Source organism: Orycteropus afer, unplaced genomic scaffold (genome assembly GCF_000298275.1).
Source record: "Orycteropus afer afer isolate SDZICR_OR568_19922 unplaced genomic scaffold, OryAfe1.0 scaffold00258, whole genome shotgun sequence".
Lineage (NCBI taxonomy): Eukaryota > Metazoa > Chordata > Mammalia > Tubulidentata > Orycteropodidae > Orycteropus > Orycteropus afer.
In genome coordinates, this window is record NW_006921845.1 from 2,880,493 (window position 1) to 2,901,908 (window position 21,416).

The 21,416-nt window shown below is 42.9% G+C and overlaps 1 protein-coding gene across 1 annotated transcript in view; it reads right to left on the reverse strand.

Moving 5' to 3' along the window:
- The window catches only part of UBASH3B (ubiquitin associated and SH3 domain containing B), a 200,910-nt gene that overhangs the window by 125,305 nt on the left and 54,189 nt on the right, over positions 1 to 21,416 (reverse strand). The window lies entirely within an intron of this gene.

Genomic DNA, 21,416 nt, shown 5'->3' on the forward strand with positions numbered 1-21,416 from the left:
GGTGGGCACAGAACTTGATATTTGTGAGCAGTAGTGACTTATAGGACTTACGTGGCATCTTCTCTGTGCTCACCTCTGCTTTAGGTATCCCACACATAACAACTCATCTGATGCTTATGATATAACCCTAGGAAGTAGGTGTTAGTATTATCACCATTTTACAGATGAGGAAACTGAGGCACAGTCACATTAAAATATAAAGCTAGTAAGTGGCAAAGCAAATGCAAGTAGTCTGCCTCCAGGGAGTCCCTTGTGTGATGCAGATGGTTAAGTGCTTGGCTGCTAATTGAAAGGTTATCAATTCAAGGCCACCTAGAGGTACCTGGGAAGAAAGGCTTGGTTGTCTACTTCTTAAAAATCAAACTATGGAGCACAGTTCTACCCTGACACACTTGGAGTCGCCATGAGTGAGAACTGACTCCATAGCATCTGGTTTTGTTTTGTTTTTTAGTCTGCCTTCACAGCCTACACTTATAACTATAGCCTTATACATGCTTGTAAGCCTATGCTTGTAACTTACAATGCCTACAAATATATACAGGAGTAAAAAACTAGAAATCAAACCTTTATTCCTTACACAAATGCCCCCACCCCCATGTTTGAATTTCTGAAATCCCAAGAACAGTAGTCACACACCAGGCATATGGGTTGAACAGGAACCCTCCAGAGTCAACACAGTATTTCAGCTCCTCGAACATCAACAACAACAAAAAACTCACTGCTATCAAGTCAATTTCAACTCATAGCAAATCCCCCCCTCCCGCTGCCCAGAAGCTCCCAGTGGTACACGACAGGCTGGAACATAAGAGCACCATTCTCTTGTTACTTTTACACACTGCCACCTCCTCATCCAGAAGCACCAGAAAATCCAAGTTTCCCATATCTACCCCTCAGGGCCAGCCAGCATCCTTCCTATGCCCATGAAACGAGATTCCATAATGTTCTAGTGCCAGAGCACGATACATGTGGCAAGATGAAAGAGTGGCCAGTAGTGGCTGCTCTCCCCTCTTCAGAACTCTTTCTTAAAGTGGCTCAAAAGTTCCATTTAGGCAGGAAGGCAGGTTGGCAGTCCCTGAGCTTGCTCAACCAGTGATGGCTGTGTTTGCTCCATGTTGCAGTTGAGCCTGCTAGACATTTTTGCCTGATGGCACAGATAATGGGAAAGGAGTTCCATTGTCTGCTCCAAACCTGGTCAGTGTCTCCTAGTGGAGAACAATTGTACCAGGTCTTCTCCTGGTGATTAATAAAAGCATGAGGAGAAACCAGTACCCCAGGGTAACGGAGGGATGGGAGTGGGTCTCTCAGGGAGCTGCAGTGAAAAGAGATTCAGGCTTAGAGATAAAGGACCAAAAGCTGGTGGTGTCTTGATTCTGTCACTCACTGACTTAGTGACTTGGAGTAACTTATTCACTGTGTTTAAGCTGCACCCGCAGAATAGGGTTGTAACAGCTTCCTCATGTGTTGTGAGAAACAAATGAAATATTATGTACAAAAGGGCTTTGTAGTCTAAACAGTGGTTTCCAAGCCTGGTTAACTGTCACAATCCCCAAGGATGATTTTTTTTTTTTCTTTTTCTAATTACAGATTCCTGAATCCCTCTCAAGACTATTTACTCAGAACCTCTGGAGAAACCTAGGAATCTGTATTTACAAAAAACTCCCTGCGTGCTTCTGAAGTCATAATTCTAAAGCACTGTACAGAGCTTAGGAGTCTTGTGTGGTTCAAAAGGTTAAGCGCTCAGCTACTAACTGAGAGGTTGTGGTTTGAACCCACTGAGAGGCACCTCAGAAGATGCCTTCCAAAGGTCATAGCCATTGAAAACCCTACAGAGCACAGTTCTACTCTGACACATATGGGGTTGCCATGAGTCGGAATGGGAGCTCTGGTAGCATAGTGGCTAAGACACTTGCCTGCTAACCAGACGGCTGGCGGTTCAAACCCACCAGCCACTCCTCGGAAGGAAGGTTGGGCAATCCTACTTCCGTAGTGATACTGCCTCGGAAACCCAAGGAGGGGTCGCTATGAGTCAGGGCTGACTCGACGGCACGTAACAACAACATAACATGAGTCGGAATAGACTCAATAGCAACTGGTTTACACACTGACACCTCCTCATCCAGAAGCACCAGAAAATCCACTCCAAGTTTCCCAGACCTACCCCTCAGGGCCGCCCAGCATCCTTTCTATGCTCATGAAACTTGAGATTCCATAATGGTCTAGTGCCAGAGCACAGTACATGTGGCAAGATGAAAGAGTGGCCAGTAGTGGCTGCTCTCCCCTCTTCAGAACTCTTTCTTAAAGTGGCTCAAAAGTTCCATTTGGGCAGGAAGGCAGGTTGGTAGTACCTGAGCTTGCTCAACCAGTGATACAATAATTCTGAGGTGCTTAAAATACCAGGTCTGAGTATTAGGCTTCAAGGGTACTCCTTAGAGCTGCTTGACTTAAAAGTGAAGAATTTCTAAGGGATATGACTTCTCTATGAATGTCCAGAAAAGAAGTCTAATTCTCTGCTGAGCTGGAGCTTGGATACCTGTAAACTTGGGGAGGGGAGTGCTCCATGAATGTAGAGATGCCTCCTGCTGGAGCTGAACCTTCTAACGAAGTAACGATCCTAAAATACACAGAGACACACAGATTGAAATGGGAGAGCCAGGAGCAGAGTGTGGTAGGTTAGAAATGGACTCCCACAGCAAACGACCATCATTAAGCATTTGAGTTGGACACTTGAGCTCCTGGAGAGAATGGAGGGCAAGAGGGATACGCATCAACATCAAGGGAGGCAACGTGCTGACATAAAGTCCTGCCAAGCCAGCATAGCGGAGAGTCCAGAAGACCTACAACTGGCTGGACCATCAACCCAGAACCGACTTAAGCAAATTGCTACCTTTGCTGAGTTTCTGTTTTTGTCTAATAAATGTGAACAGAACTTGTCTACTTCCGGAAGCTTCATGAGAGTCAAATGAAATAACAGATGTGTTAGACCACTAGGAAAGGCAGGGTGAATAAAATGCAACCTTTTTATTTTTCTTAAGTACCATGACTAATGCACTGTACCACAAGCATGAATATCCTCCAAAAAATTAGAAGTCTGTGCTATTGGTTCAGTCAACAAAGAATATCCTTTATGATCATCATTCTTGACTTCCCCAAAGAAAAGAAACCTACCTCTCCTAAGAGACACCCCAGAAGAAAAGAGATTCACATTTTTAAATATCATCTACAGCAATGAAGGACTTTTAGGGTGAAGTGAACTAAGAGGTTATGTCAGGTGACTTATAAAAGAAGGGTTAAAAGTGAGCAAACTCACTGGGGAAAGAGATCCTTGAAGGTTTTTCAAAACCACTAAGTAACAAATGTAGCTCCCACCTCCCACCCACGCACCACTGGAAATAACTTTAAATAATGCATGGGAGAATGTCTGCAATACTGGCAGTCTGGATTAAGGACTTTTAAAGTGAGGGTGTTCTGACAAGAATCTTTTCCGGGAAACCATTTTGAAAATGATTGAACTCTCAGGCAAGTTTACCGTGACAAATATCCTTAGGTAAACTTTGAGCTAAAGATCAAATCCTGACATGGCAAATATCATTACAAGAAAGTGACTGATGACAAAGGAGGTCTAGTGGCCTTCCTAGCTACCATTCACCAACTCTTACCTCCAGTGGTGTTGTGGAAAATTCACTTACTCTATGGGCAATCCTACTTCTGTAGTGATAATTGCCTCAGAAACCCAAGGAGGGGTCGCTATGAGTCAGGGCTGACTTGACGGCACATAACAACAACAACAACATGCTGAACTGAATTCCATAAAGATCTTGGCTGGTCATTTGGAATCTGTTTTAGTAAGTGACCTATAATCATTCATACTTTTAACAAATATTAAATTGAGGACCTGCCATGTTTTAGTCCCGGGGATACAGCAGTGAACCAAGCACACAAAACTCTTTACCTTCATATGGTTTGTATTTTAGTGCAGAGGACAGATAAATAAAAGCATGTGTCAGACAATAAGTAAGCACTTTGGAGAAGAATAAAGCAGGTAAGGATGGGAAGAGGTTCCTAATTTGTATAGGGCAGTCAGATATAATAATAAATGAATCAGGGAAGGATCGAGTCATTTGGATCTCTATATCAAGAGCATTGCTTGCAGAGGGCCCAGCAAGTACAAAAGGCCTGAGGATGGAACAATTAGTAGACTGTATGGCTTTATTTGAATGAGCAAAAAGGTGAGTAGCAGGAGGTAAAATGCAGAAAGGTCGGGCAATGTACAACATGTAGGGTCTGGTAGGCCATGTAGAACCATAGCTTTTGCTTTGGAGCACATTGAGCAGTGGAGCAATATAATCTATCTTACTTTTTTAAAGGATCTCTCGTTATATTGCTAAGGATAGACTGTAGGAAGGCAATGTAAAAATAAGGACACTAGTTTGGTGGTGATCACAATAATCCAGGCAAAAGAGAAGAGTGATTGGACTAGTGTGGAAGTGGTGAAGTTGACAGATTTGCTGATGGGCTGGATGTAAGAAAAAGTGAGGAACTGAGGATGACTACAAGGTATTTGGCTTGAGTATCTAGAAGAACAGAATGATCATATCTGGAGATGGGAAAACTGTGAGAGGAGCTCTGTTGGAGATGTCTACTTGACACAGAAGAGAAGATGTTGAGTATGGAGTCTGGAATACAGGAGAAAGGACTGTGTGAGGAAATAAATGAAGAATTATCAGCACATGGATATTTAAAGCAAAGATCTAGAACAGACTATAGTGGAAGTGAGTTTAGACAGAGAAAAGTTTCAGCCCTGGAACCCTCCAACATTTAGAAGGATTCTTTGGAGATGAAGAACCAGCAAAGGAGTCGGAACAGAAGCTGACAGTGAAACTAGAGGAGAATCAAGAGAACATTGGCTCCTGGAAGCCAACCGAAGTTTCATGGAAGGTCCTAGGAAGGAGGGACCATTTGCATCATATGCTGGTAATGGACTTAATGTGAATACAGACCTGACCACTGGACACGGTAATGTGAGGCTACTGGTGACCTTGACAAGAGCACTTTTGGTGGGAGGTAGGACAAAAGCCAGACTGGAATAAGTTCAAGAAAGAATAAAAGGATAGGAAATGGAAACTGCCAGGACAGATAACTCTGAGAAGTTTTACTATTAAATAATTTGTTTTAAATGCTTTGGGTTTTGCAAAAAGAAAAACAACAAAAATGATCTTTACAGCCATTTAAACATATGTGATGGGATAGTTTCATGGTCCTAATGAGCTAATGATGCTAATTCCAGGGTTTACCCTCTCCCACTCCTCGGAAGGAAGATGGGGCAATCTACTTCTGTAGTGATACTGCCTTGGAAACCCAAGGAGGGGTCGCTATGAGTTGGGTCCGACTCGACGCCACATAACAAAAACAACAGCAAAACAACAGGTTTCTTTCAAGGAAGAGAAGATCAAAAACAAGGAGAGGGAAGAGAAGGAAGGAGACAAGAGAGAATGCAGCACTTCTAAAGAATTTCAAGTGATTTTAAGCTTCCTAAACAGTTTCTTTCCATTACTAACATCAATAAACTCCATCAATAACTCCAAGTTCCCTCATATGCCAGAAAGCATTCCAGGTAAATCTAACAGATACTGAATTTTAGGCTTGGAAGGGACATTAATGGGAGTCTAAACCAACTTTCTAATGAAGAAATTGAAGCTCACAAAGGGAAACTGACTTCCTGCCTCTCCCAATTATTAGCTGTTTTATTAGAATTTGAATTGAACACTTGGTTTGTGGAAGGCTGCAACCTACAGTGGGAGACCTAACTTCATTTTGAATCTTGAAGTGGTTCAGATGCCATTTGAGTTCTTTCTGACCTTTAAACCAATGTTGTGGCTATGCCTAGACAAGTTCTGGGACAAAAACCTAGGGAGGGGCAGTCTGCCCTCAGGAAGAGTGTGGTTGAAAGTAGATTTTGCTCACAGAAAAAACTAGGGAACTTGCTTGGGTGTGTCCTTACTAATTTAAATTAAGGTTGGGGTCCTGATACAGTTCTGTAGCCACCTTGTGGCTATGACTCAGGCTGCATGGTCATGAGTCATATCCGGACCACCACTTAGCCCAGTAGTCAAGCCCCAGAACGAATTCTATAACCCTTTTTAATCTTTAATTATGTACACATTCTACACTCCTTTCCCCACTTCAGTAGTCAATCTGCCACCAATCATGATTTTGTGATGATCCCCTTTGTTTTCAATCATATATAAACTAGCCCCATGGCCATGTCTCTGGGAGCTCTGGTAGCATAGTGGCTTAGACACTTGCCTGCTAACCAGACGGCTGGCGGTTCAAACCCACCAGCCACTCCTCGGAAGGAAGGTTGGGCAATCCTACTTCCGTAGTGATAACTGCCTTGGAAACCCAAGGAGGGGTCGCTATGAGTCGGGGCCGACTAGACGGCACATAACAACAACAACAACAATGGCCATGTCTCAGTGGACTCCATTCAGCTTTCTGTACTGTGTAGATGCTGATGGTTTCCTTTGTCCTGGATGATTGTTTTTATCCTATCTGAGGCTTAATAAAAGTGTCTCTATTGGACCTGTTTCAATCTGGAGTCTCTTTTAACCTTATTACACTGTATATTCTTGGTAAATAAAGTTACTTTCAACCTTTCAGTGCTTTAGTTAATCCATCTGTAAAATGGGGGTGTGAGGTATGGGGGAGGGGAGTTGTAATAATACTTTGGGTTGTATAGGATTAAAATCATTACATGTACCATTCAGGACAGTGCCTGGCACATGGCAAGTGCTCAGTAAGTGTTTCTGCTGATTTTTATTGCCCAAGTTACTTAGAGAAGTTAGGTCAGCCTGGAGTATGAAGAGGATGATTCATTATTTTATCCCTCCCTCCACAAAACACACAAGATCCTTGACTTAGCTTTTAATCTGTGCCTCTCACTTATCCCTTTTTTGTTCCAAACAAAAATATTCTCTTTATTCCATACTACTATAATTAGTGTAATGCAGTACTATTATTGAGGGACTGATAAATTATTTGCTTTTACATATATCATCACACTTAGTTCTCACATAATCTTACGAGGGCAAATTAAACCAAAAACCAAACTAACTGCCATCTATTCGATTCTGACTCATAGCGACCCCCACTGGGATTCCGAGTCTGTAAATCTTTACCAAAGTAGGTCACCCCATCTTCCCTCCACCAAGCGGCTGGTGGGGTTGAATCACTGACCTTCCGGTTAGCATCCATTATGCCACTACAGCTCCTTAGGCAAGTTAACTATTCCATTTTACAGATAAGGAAGCTGGTGCTCAAAGTTTTAATAACTTTTCCAGGGTCATCATGTGGGAAGTGGCAGAGCTAGAATTCAAGCCTATGTCTGTCAGACTCCACGTCCTTGCTCCTTCCACAGTTCCACCCAGCACTCAATGTTAATTGACCTTTCTAATGTCTTATTGATTTGCCAAGAACCTAAGTCTCTAAGGTTTTATGTCAGGTAGTTTTGGAACAAGAAAAGAAGATGAATCTGACTTCTATTTTAAATATGAGCTAGGTATTTATATTTCTACTTCCTTGGAGGTGTTTAAAATTTGGGTGAGACATCCACTTATATATAGGTAAATTCATTCTCACCCACCAAGTTCAGGCCTAGTGCAAGAGGGCCAGGCTGCTAGGAAATAGCAGGGGAACGGAACAGGAAATAATTTGCTGGTGGTGCTAGTGGTTGACCAAGCCCCGTGTGGCTTCTCAGAGTTACAGGACTGCCACCAACAGTCACAGCAGTTCCTGGAGAACAATGAGAAGTTTGAGGCCAGCCAGAAGGCACCTGCGGTGACATCATGGGGTGCAACAGTGGAAAATACAAGATCTGTAAGGGGCTGTTTCCCCCTTTGCTGAACACAGGGTACTAGGGAAGCTAATTATAGCCACTGCCTCCCCAGCCCCCATTGAGGGCAATTGACGTTTACAAGTGCATTGGTTGTTTGTAGCACTTCTCCCTCTATTGATCTGTAGCCACAGCCACACCTAATGCTTGTGGTAGGGGCAGCAGGATCCAGGTGGCCTGGGTATGGGCCAGAAAGCCAAGTAAGCTGGGCTTATGCAGCTCCCTCCTCTCGAAGGCAAGAACACCCCTTCCACCATCATTTCCATCCTATCTCAGCTCTTGTTAGCTGCTATCAAGATGCTCTGACTCATGGCAACCTTATATATAATAGAATATCATGATCATTGGAATGTTTGAGTCCATTGCTGGGCTATCATGTAAATCCTTCTCATTGAGGGCTTCCTTCGTTTTCACTGGCCCTCTACTTTAGAACAATTTTTTTTCCCCCAACAACTGGTCTTACCTGATGATGTTTCCAAAGTGAGATAAAGTCTCTTCATCCTTGTTTCTAAGGAACGTTTTGGTTGTATTTCTTCTAGACTCAACTACTAAGACTGGCTACTGCTGGGAAATTTCTTATAACTACTACAGGTCCATTATGTTCTGATGGGATATATTTTGGACCCATAGGATAGGATTACTTCCCTAGGGGCAGGCAGGGGAGCTGGAACTTTCATTAACAGTCACTGCAGGATCTGGCAGTTCTTGGGATAGGCCATGAGGTTTGGAAGGTAGGCTCTAGATGGGAGGAGAGGATGTCTCTTTCTGGGCCCTGCTGTCTTAAGCTAAGACTCCAGGGAGTCTGGCTGTACTTGAGGATTTTTATAGACGTGGTAAGTAGGGGGATCTCTCTCTGCCACATGGAGGTAGCCAGGTCCAGGGTATAAGGAAGCCTTGAGGTAGCCTCATGAGAATGGGCTGGTCCTAAGTATAGCCATGAGCCTGAGTGGTTGGCCAAGTTTCATCAAACTTGTCATACTCTGGCCTCCGGTGTGCTGTGTGAAAGTTAGGCATGAATCTGGCTCACTACTTGGGTAAAAGGGTGAAAAGAAGAGATGAGGCTACATCAGAAATCAACATGACTTCTTCTGTGGCCCATAAATTAAGAGGTGGCAGCCTAAAGTCTTGCCCTGAGAGAAAAGAGGTGGATTTCCCTTCTAACATCCCTCTGGCAAACCTTGTTGGGGCTCCCCTCTCTACCCTGGTTAGAGGCCCAAGATTTAGAACACTGGACACAGACTAGAATTTTATAAAAGTGGGCAATATAGCAGCTGCATTATCTGATCACAGGTGGAGAGAGTACATAACCCAATTCCCTTATAGAGCAGCCAAGACTGAAAGTTCTGAGCAAGGTTTCCTAGGCAAATTGGCCTCCAAAGATGAAAGGACATCCTGATGCTCCAAGCTTCCAACTGGACAGAGTTCCCATGCAGGACTTCACAAAAAAAAACAAATTCACTGCCATCGAGTCAATTCCAACTCACAATGACCTCTCCTTGGGTTTCTGAGGAGGTATCTCTATGGAAGTATACTGCCCAGTCTTCCTTCCAAGGTGTGGCTGGTGGGTTTGAACCACCAGCCTTCTGATTAGCAGTCAAATGCCTTAGGCAGTACGCCACCAGACTGGATCCCAAAGCCCCTACTTATGTCCTCCTGAGGCATTGGTGGTTCAGTGGTAGAATTTTTGTCTCCCATGCAGGGGAGCCCTGGGTTCGATTCTCAGTCAATGCATCTCATGCACAAATACCACCTGTCTGTCAGTGGAGGCTTGTATGTAGCTATGATGCTCAATAAGTTTCAGCAGAGCTTTCAGACTAAGATGGATGAGGAAGAAAGACCTGGCAATCTACTTCCAAAAGTCAGCCAGTGAAAACCCTATGGATCACAATGGTCTAGTCCTCAATCAATCACAGGGCTAGCACAGGATTGGGGAGCATTTCATTCCATTGTGCATGTAGTCACCATGCACTGAAGCTGACTCGACGTCAACTAACAACAACAATTCATGTCCCCAGGATGCCTCTCTTTTTAGAGTTCTCACCAATCCTGGCTTACTGTTAACACCATACAGCTTCTTCCTCCCCTTTGTTGTTGTTGTTGTTATGTGCCGTCGAGTCGGACCCAACTCATAGCGATCCCTCCATGGGTTTCCAAGGCAGTATCACTATGGAAGTAGATTGCCCCATCTTCCTTCTGAGGAGTGGCTGGTGGGTTTGAACTGTCAGCCTTCTGGTCAGCAGTCAAGTGTTTTAGGCACTACGCTACCAGAGTCAAAACAATCTGATCAGAAAATTCCAACTTGAATTTTCTGACTCCAAATCCTCTTTCCACAGGCCACACTGCCTGGAGAGTGCTGGGATGGTAAAAAGAGGGAAGGAAAGGATTTGAATCTCCCTTTCTGGAGCATTGTCAAAGGAGAAGAACATGTAATTTTTCACTAAAACTCAAGGCGTTGAACTCTGTGACCTCCTTACTCTTTGAAGGAGGGGACTGCTTCTGTCAGTAAGTAGTCTCAAAGTCAGAGGGCCATGTGGAGGCTAAAGACCATTCTCTCTATGGTTAGCAAAACCTGGCAGTGGTTGGGAGGCCATATGTTGTGTTCTGAGACTTGAACATCAACTTCTCCTGGATGTTTGGATTTCTTTTTTAAATGATTCCTAGATTTGAGGGAGAGAGAAAAGGGTATGTGTCTTTGTGTATACTTTGAAAGAGGGGTAGAGAAACAGATGGGGTGCGGAGCACAGGAAGAGGAGGAGAAGAATAGCAGTTATCATATGGACTTACTGAAAAGTATTTTTCCAGCAAGTTCAGCTATGTGTCTTCTGAAGGTAAATGAGTTAAATGGCCCTAAAAGACATTAGGTTAGCTGAAGCTTCTCCAGTTGAGAGGGTCTATGACACAGAGCTTTCTGGATGATCTCTGTGGAAGCACATAAGGTGGCCTATATCCCACCTTACTCCTCATAGATGCTGACAGCAGGGTTTGGCTGCTTCTGGGGGAGGCAGTACCTCCCCCAATGGCAGCAATTCAAAGTCTGTCCAGACCAAGCAATCACACCTCCAACTGCAAATTTATACTAACAAGAAATAGAATTTATTAGTGCTTTGTGCCAAGCACTATCAAGCATTTAACATTTATCTCATTTAATCCTCAGAACAACTCTATGATGTATGTAGTATTATTATGCCCACTTTACAAATGAGCAAGGGGGCAGAAAGGCCTGGTGATCTACTTCTGAAAATCAGCTAATGCAAACCTTATGGATCACAACAGTCCAATCTGCAATCAATCACAGGGTTGGCACTAGGCAGCATTTTGTTCATTGTGCACAGGGTCACCATAAGTCAGGAGATGACTCAATGCCAGCTAACAACAACAACAGATGAGCAAAGGACAGGTGAAATAATTTGTACAAGGTTATATAGATAGTAAGTGGCAGACTTGGGCTCAAACCCCAGCTTGCCTGACTTCTCCGCTCTTAGCCATCACTCTACCCTGCCTTCATGGTCATCAGCTGACACTGCTTCCCTACTGGGCTCCAGCAGCTGACATTGCTTCACTGTCATGGACAGAGGAAGGGCATTCGTAAAGTGCTTAGTTTAATTCCCAAACCACCAATATCTCCAGTTTTACAGATGAGATGAGTAACTTCACAGTTTCACGAGTTGTTAAGTAAGTCCTCTGAAGTCACATAACTAATGAGCAGCATCGCCAGGACTCAGAGCCAGGGCTGATTTCAGTCTCATGTTTTCTTCAGTTTATCATGCTCTCTCTTAAATGTCCCATAAATGTTTAGCTGGGATTTGTTGAAAAAGGCTTGAACCTAAACACCAGTGGGTAATGATGTCAATGAGGCAGACTTAAGTTTCATTTGAAGAACTTCCTAATGTCATATATGTTCAAAGATAGACTGGATCGCCTTATAAGGTGGTGAGCTGCCCACTGAGGAGTTCAAGCACAGTCTTGATGAACACTTGTTGGCAATGTTGTGGAGGGAATTTGTAGGGGGCAACTACTGTTTTGGTGGTGCAGTATGAATACATTTCTTACTTACATGATACCCCAATATGGGTGAGAAGGAAGACCCACCTCCCACTAAGGAAACTGATGGGGCAGATATTCTCCCTTTCAGCTTCTTGGTAGATAACCCCCAGGCATATGACCTAGACTTACCCAGTCAACTGTTCCCCTTTAGGACTTGGAATCATAAGAGAATGACTGAAAGTATATGGATTGGGGCGAGGGTTCAGCAGCAGCATCCTTAGTTCCTGCCTGCTTTTGGAGCCTGGTTACTCTGATCTAGGTCAGTTCTGTGAGCTACCTAAAAATCTTTTTTCTGCTTAAGTTAATCAGAATTGGTTTCCAACATGAGATCTATACCCACTGCTGTCGAGTTGATTCCTATAGCGACCCTAAAGGGCAGAGTAGAACTGCCCCATATGGTTTCCAAGACTGAAACTGTTTACAGAACCAGACTGCCACATCTTTCTCCTATGGAGTAGCTGGTGGGCTTGAACCCTAACCTTTTGGTTAGCAGTCAAGTGCTTTAACCACTGCCACCAGGGCTCCTTTGGCATGGGATATAAGCATCCAGTGGGAGGAGGGACTAGATCAGAGGTCACCAAGCTGGCCATACAGCACTCTGTAAAAATATAGATTTCTAGGTTACCAGATTCACCAAGACCTACCGACTCAGAATCTTCAGGGGCATCTATGGTTTTTTTTTTTTTTTTAAACTCCCCAGATAATAGCCAGATTTGGGAGCTACTGGAATAAATAAGCTCTTAAGTAGTTTAGTGGTGGAATTCCTGCCTTCCATGTAGACTGTGTGGATCATTACAAGTTATGGATACTGTTGTGAAGAAAGAATGGGAACTACAGAACACTTAACTGCGCTCGTGAGGAATGTATACATAGATCAAGAGGCAGTCATTTGAACAGAACAAGGTGATACTGCATGGTTTAAAATCAGGAAAGGTATGTATCAGCGTTATATCCTTTCACAATACATATTTAATCTGCATGAAGCTCTGAGAAACTGGATTATATGAAGAACAACACAGCATCAGGACTGGAAGACTCATTAACAACCTATGATATGCAGATGGCATAACTTTGCTTGCTGAAAGTGAAGAAGATCTGAAGCACTTACTGATGAAAACTAAAGACTATAGCTTTCAGTATGGATTACACTTCAACATAAACAAAACATAAGTCCTCACAACTGGACCAATAAGCAACATCATGATAAACAGAGAAAAGATTGAAGTTGTCAGGTATTTCATTTCACTTGGATCCACAATCAACACCATGGAAGCAGCAGCTAAGAAATCAGACAGTGTTTTGCATTGGGTAAATCTTGTTGTTGCTGAAAAAGATCTCTTTAAAGTGCTTAAGAGCAAAGATGTCACTTTGGAGACTAAGGTGAAACCTGCCCCAAGTCATGGTATTTTCGATGCCCTCATTTGCATGTGAAAGCTGGACAGTGAACAAAGAGGACTGAAAAAGAATTGATGCATTTGAATTACAGTGTTAGTGAAGAATATTGAATATACCATGGACTGCTAGAAGAGTGAACAAATCTCTACCAAAAGAGGTAAAGCCAGAATGCTCCTTAGAAGCAATGAAGGTGAGACTTCTTCATCTCTTGTACTTTGGTCATGCTGTCAGGAGGGACCAGTTCCTGCAGAAGGACATCATACTTGGTAAAGTAGAGGGTCAGTAAGAAGAAGACCTTCAACGAGATGGATTGACACAATGGCTGCAATGACAGCCTCAAGCATAGCAATGACTGCACTATAGGACTGGGCAGTGTTTCATTCTGTTGTACATGGAGTTGCTATGAATCAGAACCCACCCAATGGTACCTAACAACACTTGGGAGACTGGGTTCAATTCCTGGTCAATTGCATCCTTCTGTCAGTGGAAGCTTGTGTGTGGCTATGAAGCTGAGTCAGCAACGCTTCTAGACTAAGATAGACTAGGAAGAAAGAACTGACTATCCACTTTCGAAAATCAACCAATGAAAACCGATTACAATGGTCTGATCTGCAACCAATCATGTGGACAGTACAGGACCAGACAGAATTTCCTTCTTTTGTGCCTGGGGTCACCATGACTGAGGGGCCAACTTGACAGCAGCTAACAACAATAACAAAATCCCCAAAATAAAATACTATGAATCCCTGAAAATTCTTACCAAGTATTTGGTCACAGTTCTCAGAAAAATGCTAGATGTCTATAACTTATTTATATTTGCTAACAAGTTTATCCTTCTGGATAGATAACATACACTTTCCAGACACTAAATCTAAGGTATTCTCTTAAATTCTACAGGATATTCTTTTCAAAGGACTTTTGCATGTACAGATCTATTACCATAGCCAATATAACTGCATGTCTTCTTCAGGTGGGTGAGATCAGAGCACTCGACTGATGCCACAAAGTTAGCCTATCACATGGAGTTTTACATAATAAATCAAGGCCTTAGGCTCTACCATATTCCTTCTGTTTGCCCAAAGGAAAGCATCATTCCCATTCTTAGACTCAGTTTCTCTGCCTGAAAATGAGCAACACTAATTCCAAGCTACTTCATTTTGTCTCAAGGAGTAAGAAAGACAAACAAAGCTGAGAGGCTGGCACAACACAATCTCTTTGCCTAGTTACAAAGATGCAGGAAGTAGGCATTTTCGAGAAGGAAGATGAAAATCCAGTCCATTTCCAGGGGCTCAGCTTAGAAGTGGGTGTCTCTGACCACCATCGCTCATTCATCCTTGAGCAGAATCCTCATTTCTACTGGAAACTTAACTGCTCCCCCCCCCATTTTTGTTGTGATTTGGATGAAAGTTTACAGAGCACATTCATTTTCCATATAGCATTTCATACACATTTTGTTTCATGACATTGACTGCAATTCTCCACTATGTAACAGCTCTCTTCCTACTTCCTCCCCATTGTTACCTCTTCCCTGTTTCCTTCCCTCCAGTCCCCTGAGTTGTCTCTCTGTGCAAACAATGCTTTTCTGTTCTCCCATGACTGACTGCTCCAAGGAGTATAACTATCTGATGTAAATGTTCTCCCCATGTGCCTGTCTATTGTTTGGCTGGAAGCCACAGGAGTGAGTTCAGTTCCAGACCTGAAAGATAACTAGGGGCCATAGTCTCAGGGGACTCACCAGGCTCTACAGACCAGAAAACCTAGTCCTTTTTTTTTTTTTTTTATGATTTTGAGTTTTGTTCCACATTGTTCTCCCTCTCTATCCAGGATCTCCTGCATGAATCCCCCTCTGAGTGGTTGACAGTGAGAGCCAGGTACCATCTAGTTCTTCTGGTCTCATAGTCATAGAGACTGAAGATTGCATGAGACGCCAGTCATCCCTTAGACTGATTGTTTCCATGTGTCTTCGGTTTTCTTCATTTTTCTTTGCTCTGGATGAGAAGAGACCCATCGTTACATCTAGATGGTGGCTTGCAAGCTTTTAAGACCCCAGTCGCTACTCACCAAAGTAGGATGTAGAACAGTGTTTTTATGTAGTATGTTATGCCAGTTGAGTTTGATGTTCCCTGTGACCACAGTCCCAAGCCCACAGTTCCAACTACTTGCTCCCTCAGGGTAGCTGGCTGTGGCCAAGAAGCCACCACAACCCTGTCCCTTGTCAGCTCCACTATACAGCCAGACATTTTTACAGCACATACAAATATTCATGCAGAAACATTGTCTGCTAACTCTATATATAGTCATGGGCACACTCCCCTCTGTCTAGACATATCTGATTGTTCAGCCTGTCCACCCATCTATCCATCCATAGATTGATGCTCGACATCACTGACAACGCAGTACTGTACTGGAAGTCCCAGCTGGAAACTTAACTGCTTTTTGAGAAGCTGCATTTGAGATTATTGGAACTTTGTCTGTTTCAGATATTTTTGTTTGTTTTGTTCTATTAATCCTGTAGGTAGGAACTAGAACCAGTTGGAGTCAATTCTAACTCATTAAGCCCCCATGCGTGTCTGAGTAAAACTCTGCTCCATAGGGTTTTCAATGATTGATCTTTTGGTAGTAGATGGGTAGGAATTTCTTCTGAGGTGTCTCTGGTTGGATTTGAACTGCCAACCATTCAATTAGCAGCCAGACACATTAAAAGTTTGCCCATTCAGGGATTAAGTCACCTGCAAAGCCCACTGATTCCTCCCCTTGCCTCCCAGCAACTATACTATCCTAGTCAAGGTTGTCTAGGCACTTTCTAGGATAGGAAATTCCACAGCCTCCCTTGGCAATCCTCCTGTTGCTCAACAAGGCTTGAGATGTAATAGAAAAAAGACTAAAACCAACTGGACCCTAGTTGTGCCAAATCATTACTTAGAGACAGGATGGAAGGAAGCATGAAAACCTTTGGGGTGCATTCCATTTGTAAAGAAAGCCCTCCTCAAGTGGCCCCCTTTCTGGAGGAAGCTTCCAAGTGCATCCTGGCTTGCATCCTTCAAGGCAGCTCCTTGGGAAAGTGAACTGACCTCCCACCTCCACACTCTAGAACTTCCTACCAGCCACTACCCTCCAGAGGGCTTTGAGGACAATTCGGCCATCTGGTTTCTGCACAATCTGCATCCGTATAGTCCACATAAATTTATCTTCCAGCTCCTTCAAAATGTACACAGCTGAATTCTACTGCTGACTTTGGCACTTGCTCCTGGTATCTGAGAAGAACAGATTCAGTTAAAAAGGAAGTAACAGATGCTGCAAATCACTCCCTCATTTTGAGAGAAATATTTTTTTTTTCCAAATGCCCTGAATTACTTGATGATGAACAGCAATACAGAAAAGAAGGGGCGGGGGGGAAAGCTGGCATGTTAACTTCCAATTTGGCTTCAAACCAAGGGGAAGCTGTGGCTTCTTCTTCCTAGGTGGTCCTTATATCCTGGCACATTCTTTTGTCTGGTATGAGTATTGTTGTATAGTGAACTTGGCTGGAGGTAGAGGAATGGACAAAGTGAACCCTGAGCTTCTTTTTCGCTTTAAAATTCTTTACTTTTACTCACTTGTTCTCATAGTGTTCTTGTGAAAGGGGTGTGTATGATAAGGGGAGACCAGGGGCCAGGATTAATATCCCCATTTTAGAGGTGGAAGAATAGAGGCCCAAAAGTGAGCAGATGATTTCCCCAAACCTAAGCATAGGAAATCAGTTCTGTCTGGAGACCTCAGTTCTCCCCTAACATGCATCATACCCATCACCCAGAATGAGGTAATGATGAAGCCAAGGTGAGGCTGAAATGCCCAGAGTGTGTGCTCAAGACTTTCACATGCACATGTATTCCTGGTATTTGTCTCCACAAGATTGCCAATGTGTGGTCTTCCTTGCCTACCACCAGACCAATTCCACATCCTGGCCTGTGCTTGGCTCTGCCTGCCTGAGTCTTACACGTCTATCTAGGAGTCAAAAGCATCCATCCTGTCATTGAGGACTTGTGGTGAGACCCACATGGCTAGAGAGTGAGAGAAAGAAAAAGAAAACAAGATTCTAATTAACTAGTTGCCATCAAATTGACTCCAACTCACAACAATCCCATGTGTGTCAGAGTAGAACTGTGTTCCATATGGTTTTCAAGGGCTAATTTTTTGGACATAGATCACCAAGCCTTTCTTCCGAGGTGCCTTTGGGTAGGCATGAACAGCCAACCTTTTGGTGAGCAGCTGAGCATGTTAACTGTTTGCACCACCCAGGGACTCCTCTCCCTTTTTCCCCTAGTTGTTGTTGTTGTTATGTGCTGTCGAGTCAGACCTGACTCATAGAGACCCCTCCTTGGGTTTCTGAGGCAGTATCACTATGGAAGTAGATTGCCCCATCTTCCTTCCGAGGAGTGGCTGGTGGGTTTGAACCGCCAGCCTTCTGGTTAGCAGTCAAGTGTCTTAGGCATTACGCTACCTATGCACTACAATAATTAAGAATTCCAGGGCTTGAACAGAGCATAAGTTTGCTCAAAAAAATATCTGTTGAAGAGATATTTTGGAGCCTGGGACCACAAAACTGAGAGAGCTCCCTGCCAGAGATTTTAAGGAGGAAAGACATGGCTCTCTTTTGGGGAATTGGCTGAGGGGATCCTGCCTAAATATAGAGGCAGAGACAAAAATCAAGAGTACTAAGACCCTTCTTTCCATGAATCTTGCTTCTAATGATCCTCAGGTGATAAGGCTCCTTCCTATGCTTCTTAATCCTATGATTTTATTGGTGAACTTATTTTCTGAAACAAGTGTCAAGATCAATGTTTTGTCTGTGATGTGTCAATGAAATGGATGCTTGAAAATTAAGATTTTCCCAGAAAATTAAGATGTATGCTTAACTATTCCTCTGACCTATCCACCACTTCCCCCTAAGACTTCCAAAACCTATGTTTGGTCATCCTCTCCCCATGGAATGAGACAGCAAAAGTTCTAGGGAAGAGGTATGGAACATAGACTTTCTGTGTTCCCACAGCTCACCAACTCTATCCCTCTATTTCTCTCCATTACTATCTGTGTGTCAGTTCATTGCTGCTATAATGCTGGAAGCTGTCACCAGTATTTCAAATATTAGCAGGGTCATCCATGGTAGACAGGTTTCAGTGGAGTTTTCAGACTAAGATAGACTAGGAAGAAAGACCTGGAGATCTACTTCTGAAAATTAGCCAATGAAAACTTATGAATCACAACAGAACATTCTCTGACTCACTGGCTTTGGACATGTAATCAAGAGGGGTCAATCATTGGAGGAGGATATCATGTTAGGTGAAGTAGAGGGCAGCAAGGGTGAGTGAGACCCTAGGTGAGATGGATTGGTACAACAGCCACAATGATGACCTTAAATGGTGATTGTGAAAATGACACAGGACTGGGTAACATTTCATTCTGTGGTACATTCGATTACCATGAGTCAGAGTCACCCTGATGGCAGCCATGTACCTGTCTGTCTGTCTTTCTGCTGACCTACTTACTTATCATCACTATTTCTCTCTCCAGAAAGCCTTTCAGGGGACAGCCTCCACTCCACAACCACTTCTGCCATGACACCTTTATTTTCTCATTTTGGGCTCTGCCAGTATTTGCTACCATTTCTCAGCTGTTCCTGAGTATATGCTTCTGGAGGCAGAGGCTGGGGAAATGCAACCAGATGATCTGTGGTTTGACTTCTCTCTTAATGTCTCTGAAACTTCTCCTTGCAAAATGGGAGGAGAATGTACCTGTAGCACAACATGGTCATGGGGCTGAGTGAGACAATATATGCAAAGGATGACACAGTGTCTGGCATGTAGTAAGTGTGCACAATAATGGTGATAGCCATCTCCCCAACTACCACGAGATACCCAGATGTGCTTTTCCTCCAACTGAATACCTTTCCTAAACTCCATTTACCTGCTTCTAATTTTACTTCTGTGGGTCTCTTCTTCCTTTTGTAGGTGCCTAGAAGGCTAAGCTAGCTCTGTTTATTATTAGTATCCTAAATCCATGACTGAGAATGCTCTTTCAATCCCAGATGAATGAACGAATGAACACATTAAGACTGGCTTAGAGCTCTAGTTTCTGAGATCTTCTGATAATCTCTTTCAGGTCTTTAGGAGAAAGGACTGGACAGGACTCATATTCTGCATTTGCAAAACTCTGGGCTAGATAATTTCCCTGAGGATGTCAGTAGTGCTTGATGATTTTAAACATTTCTGCTGATCATGGGCCCATAGCCCTAAAGAGTTAACTAGCAGCTGCTGAGTTTATCCTCATTCTCTTTAAAAAGTGAATCAAAGGAGCAGAACACATACACTGAAGCTCTAATTCCCTTCGCCCAACACCCACATATGTTCCCCTTCTGATTTACTAAAGTTAAAGATCATATCACTTGGCAGGCTTTTGTCAGGGCTGCTCTGTGATAAAATACAGGTTCTTCCCCAAAACCTTCCTTTTTGAAATCCTGTCATTATGAATTCTTTGTGTGCAATAAATATTGTATTGTCCTTTCTCAGCAGCTTTTTTCACAAGGTAGACATAAAGGTGTGAATGCGGATGGAAAGGGGGAAGGTTTCAAGTCTCTAATACACAATGTGAATGAATTTATCATGTTTAACTTGACTGGCTCTTCAGGAGTCATGAAAATACTCCCTGCATTAAGGGGAAGTTATGGCAAGTGACTATGTGTTCAACACATATTATATTCCAGGCACTGGGTATGTTACATAAATTTTCTCAATTCATACTCTCAATTACTGTGACAAAATGATTATTATGCATCCTGCCAATGAGAAAAATCAAATCCCAGAATGGGGAGCTGTCCCATGGTTTCTGAAAGATAGAGCCAGGACTGAAACCAGACTAACTTAAACATGTCTCACTCTAATACCTGTGTTGGCCTTTTGACAGCTACAAGTGAATGGTATTCTTTGACAATAAAATTTGTTAGAAGAACGAATGAACAAGAAGGTTACCAAAACTGAAACTAAAAGTAAAGATCAAAATGGTTAAAGGAAACTCCCTGGAGAATAGTCATGCATCTTGCACCTGAGGTCCCCTACCTCCCACCCTCTACAGAATTCTGAAGATGGTGAGAATATTCAAGATAAGTGCTCTCCATTCTTTTCCTTTACAGATAGAAAATTGACTCTCCAAAGAGTCAGAGCTAGAGTCCAGGTTTTCAGATTTCTGATCCATTGTTTCTTTATTAGAATTATCACCCTGTCACACACACACACACACACACACACACACACACACACAGATATATATATGGCTTTTGGGTACTCTTGCTATCTCTAGATATCTATAATCAGAGAAGATATCTATAATCAGAGAAGAGACAGTCAAAGAGGAACTCATCATAGTATCATAGTATCCATGCATTGTAAAGGCTATTATACATAAGACTAGCTGTTTATTTCCACTGAAGACAAAGGAAACAAAAGGTTTTAACTGAAACCTGAGATTTAGGGTATTTATAAATTCAATAAAGAGCTCTGGTGGTGTAGTGCCTAAGGCATTTGACTGCTAACCAGAAGGGTGGTGGTCCAAACCCACCAGCCCCTCCTCAGAAGGAAGACTGGGGAATCTACTTCCATAGAGATACCACCTCGGAAATCCAAGAGGGGTTGGTATGAGTTGGAATCGACTCAACGGCTGCGAGGTTGTTTGTTTTTTTTGGTTTATAAATTCAATAAATATATGTATCAGGCATTGTGCTTAGTAATGATGAAAAAAAAAAAGATATAAACTGTCAAGGACCTCACAGCTTAGTGCACAAGAGACTCATTAAAATAATCCTCTTATATCATGTCAAATGCTATCACAAAGCATGAACAAAATGCTTGGACAGCCCAGAAGAAGAAGAAGAGATAAGTTAGTTCTCTTGAGAGGGGTGTCTAAAAGGCTCCACTGAGGAGAGATAAAGAATTAGGGCATCAAGCAGAGATGGGGCAGGCTAGAAAGATCGTTAAAATTCTTTGTCAGGGGCAGAAGGAAAGTACTGGAAATATCTGTACAGTGAGGTAGAATCTTCTAGTAGGATGTGAGTAGAAGA